General features: G+C 46.5%; 2 non-coding genes across 2 annotated transcripts; both read left to right on the top strand.

Moving 5' to 3' along the window:
* The first annotated feature begins 6,972 nt into the window (after positions 1 to 6,972).
* On the top strand, positions 6,973 to 8,788 carry LOC120847200. Its single transcript, XR_005717274.2, has one exon. It is a non-coding gene; the product is annotated as a small subunit ribosomal RNA (ribosomal RNA).
* Positions 8,789 to 9,228: 440 nt separating this feature from the next.
* LOC120847315 lies at positions 9,229 to 9,381 on the top strand. The gene has a single exon (XR_005717330.1). It is a non-coding gene; the product is annotated as a 5.8S ribosomal RNA (ribosomal RNA).
* The last annotated feature ends 619 nt before the right edge of the window (positions 9,382 to 10,000 follow it).

Genomic DNA, 10,000 nt, shown 5'->3' with positions numbered 1-10,000 from the left:
GAACATTCCTTCTTGACCCTATTCGTCAAAAGTGTCCGGCGACCGTGTAGTGAATGCGCTGCAGGCGCAATGAGGTGTCCTTGTGCTGCATAGACGAACGTATCCCTTTCGACAAGCCGCGTTCTGAAAGAAGAAAAAGAGGAGAAGAAAACAACATTTTTCGTGGCGCTTTTATTTTCTGCGTGCATAGCAAGCGACATCGAAATGTCGTGCAGTATCCTCAATTTCACTTGGTAAACAGGTCCCTCGTTTTCAACAGCTCGGTGTCACTCGGAACTCTGGACAGGTGTTCACCTCACTCACAAGTGTGGGGACGTAATCCATCCACCAAGACCATGCCGGTGAACGAAAGCTGCACGTCGAAGGAAGGAAGGCTGGCTTTGACGCTGCAGAGCCAACGAAAACGAAACTGTGTGCCTCTCTCGAGTGTCCTTGCCTTCACGTTGCTTGCACATGGCGGAAGTGTGTTCGCTCCTCGAGTTTTCTTCTTTGTTGAACCATTAGGGACGCGTGTACTCGTCGGGACTTCGTCGCGACGGTCCAGCCACCCCTCGCGTTTGCTTCGCTCACGTAAACAAGCACAACGCCAGCGTACTTCCCCGATTCGCTAAAAACAACCATCCGACTCTCGCGTAGCATTGTCACTTGCGTATTTTGTTTCTTTTACCATCCAAACCAGATGGCGCTGCGCATTTAACGGCTCGAAAACCGGAGCCTTGCTTTAGGTTCGTTAGATGACGCCACTATTCATTCATTTGTTTTTAATTTTTTTTTTTAGTTTTTACTTTTTGTTTAAATTAATTGATTTGATTTTACATTACGTCGTCTCGTCATATAAACAGAAAATATTTAAACAATTTAGGCGCGCCTCCGCATCTATTTGGGCGCCGACCACCTGGCGGCGCTACTTATTTTCCAAATTCTGTTTACAAAGTATGACGGCGTTTTCATCTATCTAGCGATCTCCTACATTTTTTTTTTTTATTATTATTATTTTTTTTTTTTTTTTTGCTTTTGTTTTCCGTTGTTCCTGCGGAGTGATAGTTCTTGGTTCTTGGTGAGCTCGGACGCTTTCCAACGCGTTAAGATTCTGGAGTGCAAACTTGTAAGAAACCTTTGCAACCGTGAGTAGTATGCAGTCGGCGCTGCTTGCACGCGATGTATTTTCGACGCGTTTTGTCCGTCTTATTGCCCGCGTGCGTTGGCGTACCTGGTTTCTGAAAGTGTGCGCGTCTCCCACGTGCATCTTAAACCATGCGTGGTCATTGCATGTTTTCGCTTGAGGAGATATCCATTTCCACCAGTGAGTAGTGTTCATTCGCCGCCGCTTCATCGCGATGTGCTTTTGACGTCTTTTTGCTTCTCTGTGCCGCCCGCCCTCCGTGCTTTCCGAAGGTGAGCGCATGGTTTCGCTTTGCAGTGCGCGCTCTGCAGCGTGGTGTTGTGGTGTGGTTCCGGTGAAAGTGCCTGTGGGTGACCTCGCGTGCGTCCGTAATTCCCTGCCTTCGGCCTACTCAGCGTGGACGTCATTTCTGTCCTGTGACCTGCTGCTCAGTGCTCAGTGCTCAGTGCTGTGCTTGTGCAAGGCCTCTGGTGTGGGTGCCGTGTCCTACGTATCGCCCAACTAGGTTCTACTTGTGCCCCTTATTAATTCATTAATATGTGTCGTGTGTGTGTGTGCTCTTTGAGCAGTTTCCGTTCTTTTGCCGTCCGTCCAGTGAAAGGATTTTTTTATTTTTTTTTATTAAGTTACGGCGCTTGTTTTCGTGCAGCTCTACGTGGTCGTGTCCTCGTACGCAGTGGTGTGTTTGTGGAAAGTCTCTCGTTGTGTTGTGTTGTGCAGTGCAGTGCAGTGCAGTGCAGTGCAGTGCAGTGCTGTGCGTGCGCCAAAGCCTCTGGATAAAAGAAAAAAAAAATATATATATATATATATAAATACACATTTTTTTTCTAATTTTTTTTTAATTAATTTTACATGTGGTAAGTATGCATGACTTATACCATCCTTTGTATTGATTTATTTGGGTCGTGTCTTTTTTCCACATTATTAGCCTTCTTGTTCTCCTCCTCCTCCTCCTGCTTATCATTATTGTAGAAATGTTTTCCTTTTTCTTTTTTTCCTCTTTCTTTCTAAGCTTTTAGTTTCCACCAGAGTGTCGAACCGAATTTTTTATTGGTTTGCTTCGATTTGCGGGAGCACAAAAGTAATGTAGGACATTAAAATAGCACAACAAATAGAAGAACAAGAGGTATACAGGACAGGCGCTGATGTTGAACTAGTCTCATTCATGAAAAGTGAACATGTATATACACACGACAGGCAAAGCAGCACATATTCTTAAGGGTAGAAGATATTTGAGCTGGGATGCTGGTGTCTCCCAGCACGATCAAACCATCCGGGGCTATTGCCGCCTTCTCGGCTGCCCTCGGCTCTTATCGTGAATAAAAGCTATATATGTATGTTTACTTTTCCTGAATAAAACTAGTTGAAAGTGAGTGGCTGTCCTGTATACTCCTTGTCCTCGTCTTTTTTGCGCTATTTTATATATTTTACTAAGATGAACCAACAGCGTACCGTATTAAAAAGAAAAAGAAGAAGCTAAAGTGATATTATATTTACCTGGTGCTTCTTTTCGTAATAGGCACTATTTCAAGAGTGCAAACGGGTATCTTTCCATTCATTTGTAGGGTTCGCTTATTTTCAGGTGCCGAGAAATAAATTGCTTTATTTAAATTTGATGGAGCAGTAAATGACAAGCTACATACATATCTGTCTTTCCTTGTTGTTGTTTTTTTGTTTTATATTTTAGCCTGAATTTAAAAGTTATCAGTCTGTTGGGTCGCCTAAAATACAGGTGATTGGCATTTGAGGTTTTTTTTCTTTACAAGATAATGGTTGATTCAATTTAGCAAGTAAGCATCAATTGTGCTACTTTTTTTTTTCATCTTAAATAGAGCTAAGCAATCAACTCGACATGACGGCTACTTAATTTGTCGCTTTCTTACCGCCTGTTTTCCGAAACTGTGTGCTTTCTTTTCGTCGTCATCGACTTTGGGCTGCCGCTCTAAGTCCATAGAGCCTTTTTTTTCAGCTATCCCTGCCGTACACCCTTGTACTTCTATTCATCGTCAGACTAATAGACAGTTATATTTTCTTCCGTACAGCTCCAAGTTGACGGGTCAGTTTCGGTTCGGCTGAAACTAACTCCTCGGTTCCGGTTTTTCGTTCGCTTCGGTTTTCGGTTCGACACTCTGGTCTTCACCGTGCATGGCACCCCCCCCCTTCCTTCCTTCCTTCCCTCCCTCCCTCCCTCCCTCCCTCCCTCTCTCCCCTCTTCTCCTCCCTGCAAGAAAACAAACTGTCGTTTCGAAATGTTTTCTTACTTGAACTGTGAAGGTTTTCAAGTGCATTTCCTTTCCTCCTTTATTGAGCGCACAATTCTAGAACGGAACTTCCCTTCTGACATTGCAATAAAGTTTCCTGCACAAGGAAGAAAAACCTGCCATTTGACCTCCCTTGTTTGTGCAAAGTGTCAATGTTCCTATATTATGCTTGAACATGGTCTTTTTGTCTTCCTATTTGTCGCAGAAATCATGTATGTGTATGTATGTATGTATATATATATATATATATACCAATATCGCACTTTATGGATTAATCTTGCACGACCTGTGAAAACCACGTATCTCTGGCTTTCCTCACGTTCGATTTTCAAGCAATTTCTGAAGCTAGCTTGGGGAGATTGATTTCGCTCGCACACAATTCGAGGCGCGAGGACGGGCATGTACGAACGCCTACGTAGTCGGGACGGTAAACAAAACTTACACAAATTAAAATCCTGCGCAGATAATAAAAGAAAGAGCAACAAAAAAGTATGGGCGTCTTTCTTTACTAATTTCTTTTTTTTTTCTTTTTTAGGATTGTAAGCGGACGGGCTTCTTAAACGATACCAAAAAGCGAGACACAATTTGACAAACGGGTCACGTCACAAGAAAGAAAATCCCACATCCTCAAGCGTGTAAAAAATGCACGCAATATCTACAGTACTGGAATTGGAAGCGCTGCCAATCTCGCGTGCACTAGCCCAAATCGCGTTGCTCCCGCTCACGTCAAAGCGACACAGACCTCGTCGGAAAGGTACGCTTTCTGACGCGGTCAACCGGTAAAACACTATATATTGTAAAATTCTGTACTTTGGACGTGATTAATTCAGACTGCTTTGCGGCAAACTAAGCGCGCGTTCCTTCCCAATGAAACGAAAGAGCGAGATTAGAAATAGAGGAAATAATTCCCGTGAAAAGAAAGAAATTCGTCTCTTATTGAGCTTGGCAGTAAAGCACGCGACATCTCCAGTATTCCGTTTGAAAGCGTTGTCCATGGCAAGTGCAGTAGTGTACAGTGTTCGGCTCTCGCCCAGTTGAAAGCGACAGAAAGCCCGTGTCGCCTCGCGACACGGGTAACCGCTAGAAAACACGCACATTTTAAAGTCGCGTGATTTGCACTTGATTCCTCGGAAGTACTTTGTGGGAGACGAAGCGGGCGTTCCATGCCAAGGACGCGGAAGAGAGAGATTAGAAATAGAGCGAACAATTCGCGTGAAAAGAATAATATTTGTCTCCTATCAAACTTGCCAGAAAAGTAAGCGAGATTTCCAGTATTCCGTTTGAAAGCGCTGCCCGTCGCAAGTGCAGTAGTGTTCGGCTCTCGCCCAGTTGAAAGCGCCAGAAAGCCCGTGTCGCCTCGCGACACGGGTAACCGCTAGAAAACACGCACATTTTAAAGTCGCGTGTTTTGCACTTGATTCCTCGGAAGTACTTTGTGGGAGACGAAGCGGGCGTTCCATGCCAAGGACACGGAAGAGAGAGATTAGAAATAGAGCGAACAATTCGCGTGAAAAGAATAATATTTGTCTCCTATCAAACTTGCCAGAAAAGTAAGCGAGATTTCCAGTATTCCGTTTGAAAGCGCTGCCCGTCGCAAGTGCAGTAGTGTACAGTGTTCGGCTCTCGCCCAGTTGAAAGCGCCAGAAAGCCCGTGTCGCCTTGCGACACGGGTAACCGCTAGAAAACACGCACATTTTAAAGTCGCGTGTTTTGCACTTGATTCCTCGGAAGTACTTTGTGGGAGACGAAGCGGGCGTTCCATGCCAAGGACACGGAAGAGAGAGATTAGAAATAGAGCGAACGATTCGCGTGAAAAGAATAATATTTGTCTCCTATCAAACTTGCCAGAAAAGTAAGCGAGATTTCCAGTATTCCGTTTGAAAGCGCTGCCCGTCGCAAGTGCAGTAGTGTACAGTGTTCGGCTCTCGCCCAGTTGAAAGCGCCAGAAAGCCCGTGTCGCCTCGCGACACGGGTAACCGCTAGAAAACACGCACATTTTAAAGTCGCGTGTTTTGCACTTGATTCCTCGGAAGTACTTTGTGGGAGACGAAGCGGGCGTTCCATGACAAGGACACGGAAGAGTGAGATTAGAAATAGAGCGAACAATTCGCGTGAAAAGAATAATATTTGTCTCCTATCAAACTTGCCAGAAAAGTTAGCGAGATTTCCAGTATTCCGTTTGAAAGCGCTGCCCGTCGCAAGTGCAGTAGGGTAAATTGTTCGGCTCTCGCCCAGTTGAAAGCGCCAGAAAGCCCGTGTCGCAAAGCGACACGGGTAACCGCTAGAAAACACGCATCTTTTTCTTTTGTTAATCCCGTGCTTCTCACTTCGTTCCATGAGAGGACTTTGTCGGAAACTAAGTGGCGGGGCCTTCCAAACGAAACCAAAGGTAGAAACAATGAAGTGAGGAAAGAAGAGTAGTGTAAAGAAAGAAAATTGCCTATTATGAAGCCTGCCGTAAACACGCGCGATACCGCGAGCATTCGGATTAAAAGCAGTGACAATCTCACTTACTATAGCGCTCATTGTTCGGCTCTGACACAATTCAAAACGCATGAAACGCCCCGTGTAAATATTGGTTTACTTTGTAATAACAAAGTCGATAAACTTTCTGTTGACCATGTTAACATAAACTGAAAGTCGAAAAGAAGTAATCAGAGTCAAGCAGGGGTCAGCACGTTTTTAATAAAAAGCGAGAAATAATTTTTTTTATAGGGGTAGGATGTATGTACGTATGTATGTATATATAGAGGCACACAGGAAAAAAAGAACATTTATATATATATATATATATACACACAAACATACATACATACATATATATATATATAAGGAGAGAGAGAGGGGAAAAAATAAGAAAGAAAGAAGGACAAATAAATGATACTGAATAACGAGGAGCCACATGAGTGAGAGACAGTAAGTCAGTAAGTCAGTCAGTCAGTCAGTCAGTCAGTCACCGAAACTGATAACCACAAACTATGTACAGAATGCTCTTGAAGGATCTTTATACTTATCGGTGCTATTATGTGGAGGTGGGGTCTGTCGAGCGTTCGATTGGTGCGAGCGGCGTCTGACGACGTCGCCGACGCCTTTCGTCGCCGTCTCGGCCGCTGCCTCCGCCGCATGGTCGTTACAGCAAGGTACCTGCGATCTCTGGCGTCTGCCGTTGGGGTCGGTTCTCTGGTGCACCTGTGTCTTGAAAACGAATGCGAGAGGAGGGTGTTTCGGAGCGTCCGCGCTAACCGAACGGTGTGAAATGACGAGTGCGTTCTGACCGAAGGCCGGGGTGCGTCCTCGCGTCCTCACAGGACCTGAAAGCTCGGCAACGCTGCGAAGGCGTCGTCAATGATTTTTTTGGCGTACGACTTTCTGTTGTTACGACGAGAAAGAAATTTATGCGCTTCTTGCCGCGTCGGTACCGACCTCGGTCGGGGATATTCCGGCTGCGCGCTCGAACGTGCTTCATTTCTTCTTGGATTTGGAAGTAATTCCTAAGCGTTGTGTGTGTTTGCAGTTCGTAAGGGGCGCCTGACGGTGGCCCCGCGTCCGCGCGTTGGTAGGGTTTTGGGCGACCCACCACGAAAAGATTACCTGGTTGATCCTGCCAGTAGTCATATGCTTGTCTCAAAGATTAAGCCATGCATGTCTAAGTACATGCCGAAACAAGGCGAAACCGCGAATGGCTTATTAAATCAGTTATGGTTCCTTAGATCGTTTCTTCCTACTTGGATAACTGTGGCAATTCTAGAGCTAATACATGCAGTGAGCCCGAAGCCCCTCGGGGCGACGGGTGCTTTTATTAGACCAAGATCAATCGGGCTTCGGTCCGTTTTGTGTGGTGACTCTGGATAACTTTGTGCTGATCGCACGGCCACGAGCCGGCGACGTTTCTTTCAAGTGTCTGCCTTATCAACTGTCGATGGTAGGTTATGCGCCTACCATGGTTGTTACGGGTAACGGAGAATCAGGGTTCGATTCCGGAGAGGGAGCCTGAGAAACGGCTACCACATCCAAGGAAGGCAGCAGGCGCGCAAATTACCCACTCCCGGCACGGGGAGGTATTGACGAAAAATAACAATACGGGACTCTTTTGAGGCCCCGTAATTGAAATGAGTACACTCTAAATCCTTTAACGAGGATCCATTGGAGGGCAAGTCTGGTGCCAGCAGCCGCGGTAATTCCAGCTCCAATAGCGTATACTAAAGTTGCTGCGGTTAAAAAGCTCGTAGTTGGATCTCAGTTACAGGCGGGAAGTGCGTGGACACCACGTTACGGCCCGTGCTGAACATCATGCCTGTCGTGGCTTGGTTCCCTTCATCAGGTGCCTTGCTTTGGCCGGCGCGTTTACTTTGAAAAAATTAGAGTGCTCAACGCAGGCGATTCGCCTGAATAACAGTGCATGGAATAATAGAACAAGATCCTGTTTCTGTTCTGTTGGTTTTTGGAATACAGGATAATGATTAAGAGGGACAGACGGGGGCATTCGTATTGCGGCGCTAGAGGTGAAATTCTTGGACCGTCGCAAGACGAACTACTACGAAAGCATTTGCCAAGAATGTTTTCATTGATCAAGAACGAAAGTTAGAGGTTCGAAGGCGATCAGATACCGCCCTAGTTCTAACCATAAACGATGCCAACCAGCGATCCGCCTGAGTTACTCAAATGACTCGGCGGGCAGCGTCCGGGAAACCAAAGTATTTGGGTTCCGGGGGAAGTATGGTTGCAAAGCTGAAACTTAAAGGAATTGACGGAAGGGCACCACCAGGAGTGGAGCCTGCGGCTTAATTTGACTCAACACGGGAAAACTTACCCGGCCCGGACACTGGGAGGATTGACAAATTGAGAGCTCTTTCTTGATTCGGTGGATGGTGGTGCATGGCCGTTCTTAGTTGGTGGAGCGATTTGTCTGGTTAATTCCGATAACGAACGAGACTCTAGCCTATTAAATAGGTGCGTGGTTCTCTGCACCTTGCACCCTTCTTAGAGGGACAAGCGGCTCCTAGCCGCTCGAAACAGAGCAATAACAGGTCTGTGATGCCCTTAGATGTCCGGGGCCGCACGCGCGCTACACTGAAGGAAGCAGCGTGTTTTTATTCCTGTCTGTAAAGACTGGGTAACCCGTGGAACCTCCTTCGTGATTGGGATAGGGGCTTGCAATTGTTCCCCTTGAACGAGGAATTCCCAGTAAGCGCGAGTCATAAGCTCGCGTTGATTACGTCCCTGCCCTTTGTACACACCGCCCGTCGCTACTACCGATTGAATGATTTAGTGAGGTCTTCGGACCGATACCCGGAGCGGCCTTTCGGTTGCGCCGGTGTGTTGGAAAGATGACCAAACTTGATCATTTAGAGGAAGTAAAAGTCGTAACAAGGTTTCCGTAGGTGAACCTGCGGAAGGATCATTACCGGATGTTATTTGGCATCGTTTTGTCTTCTTCCTCTTGTACGGGGAATGGACTCGATGTGCGAATTTATCTGGCGCCGATCCCGACCAAGCTTGGATGCCGTCGGGACGGCACAAAAAAAAAAACAACTGTGGTTCGGATGTGCCTTTTTCTTTGGGTGGCCTCCGTTCCTTTCGATGATGCGCCCAGCGGGATCCCTCTGCTGCCTCGATTGAGAGGAGATTTCAAGTGCACCGGGACAATCCGCGGGTTACAAAAGGCGCATCGCCCCCTTTTTCGTCTCTTCTCGAGGATCGCCCTTTTGTTTTGATTAACGAAGAGGCGTTTGAGAAGAAGCTTTTTTTTGCGCTTTCGAGATGGCATGGGATGTGCCGGGCGCGAAAAAAAAACAACAACTTTTGTTTTGTCGTACTGATTGAAAAATCCAAAAACATTGACACGACTCTAAGCGGTGGATCACTCGGTTCTCGGGTCGATGAAGAACGCAGCCAGCTGCGAGACTTGGTGTGAATTGCAGGACACACTGAGCACTTACTCTTTGAACGCACATTGCGGCCTCGGGCCTTCCCGTGGCTTCGTCTGTGTGAGGGTCGGATCATATATCAATAGAGGAGAATTTGTTTTCTACCTCGTTTTGACTGTGTCGGATCGTGGGCAGCACGCAGTTTTATGCTTTCTTGCGTTGCGTTTTCTTTGAGCAAATGCACGAGTGGTGCGATTGCACGCGTGCGCTTAACCAGTCCTCCTCCTCCTACGAGTTTTTATCGAACACTGCATGGGAAAACGAAACTCGATGGATACCGTTTGTGGAAAATCCTGTACCAAAAAATCTTTCGCACGTTGAACGGCGCTGTGACGTCGGTGCGTTAGAAACGGAGATTTGAAACGGTTTCTTTTCGATCGATTCTGTTTTCTTTGGCGTGGATGTTGTTCGAGTGGAAAAACCGTGGGACGGAGTTGGCGTTGGCGCGTTGAAACGCGGCGTCGGCAAACGTAAATCTCGTGGCGTTGATTTGCACAAAAAAAAAGAAAAACGCTTCTGGGAGGAAAGTTTTTTGCGTCGTAGCCTTCCGTCAGTCTAAGACCTTCGCGTCCCCGATGAATACTGGAGCCATCCAGTAGGGGAATGCCGTTGGATTGCGCGCTTTCTTTTTTGTCGAATCGAAAGCGATGCAAAGCGTGTGTACAACAACTGTTAGTTCGCCATCCTTT

Source organism: Ixodes scapularis, unplaced genomic scaffold (assembly GCF_016920785.2).
Source record: "Ixodes scapularis isolate PalLabHiFi unplaced genomic scaffold, ASM1692078v2 ptg001158l_1___fragment_3__unscaffolded, whole genome shotgun sequence".
Taxonomy (NCBI): domain Eukaryota; kingdom Metazoa; phylum Arthropoda; class Arachnida; order Ixodida; family Ixodidae; genus Ixodes; species Ixodes scapularis.
This window is presented reverse-complemented; position numbering and strand designations above follow the sequence as displayed.